The following is a 570-nucleotide window of genomic DNA, read 5'->3' on the forward strand; positions in this document are numbered from 1 at the left end:
CATCTATTTGCCATGAAATGATGGGACTGGATGCCATGATCTTAGTTTTCTGAATGTTGAGCTTTAAGCCAACTTTTTCACTCTCCTCTTTCACTTTCATCAAGAGTCTCTTTAGTTCTTTTTCGCTTTCTGCCATAAGGGTGGTATCATCTGCATATCTGAGGTTATTGATATTTCTCCCACCAGTCTTGATTCCAGCTTGTCCTTATAGAAAGGAATATTTGGACACAGGTATGGACACAAGCAAGACTGTGTCAAAATGAGGGCAGAGATCAAGGCAATGTGTCTCCCAGGCAAGGATGGTCAGAGATTGCCAGCAAACCACCAAATGGTAGGAGAGGATTTTGAACAGATTTTTTTTTCCAGAGCCTTCAGAAGGAACTAACTCTTGACACCTTGATCTCAGACTCAGTTCAGTTCAGTTCAGTCATTCAGTCATGTCCGACTCTTTGCAACTCCATGAATCACAGCACGCCAGGCCTCCCTGTCCATCACCAACTCCTGGAGTTCACTCAGACTCACATCCATCGAGTCAGTGATGCCATCCAGCCATCTCATCCTCTATATTCC

The sequence above is a fragment of the Bison bison genome, unplaced genomic scaffold, assembly GCF_000754665.1.
Source record: "Bison bison bison isolate TAMUID 2011002044 unplaced genomic scaffold, Bison_UMD1.0 scf7180017864471, whole genome shotgun sequence".
Taxonomy (NCBI): Eukaryota; Metazoa; Chordata; class Mammalia; order Artiodactyla; family Bovidae; genus Bison; species Bison bison.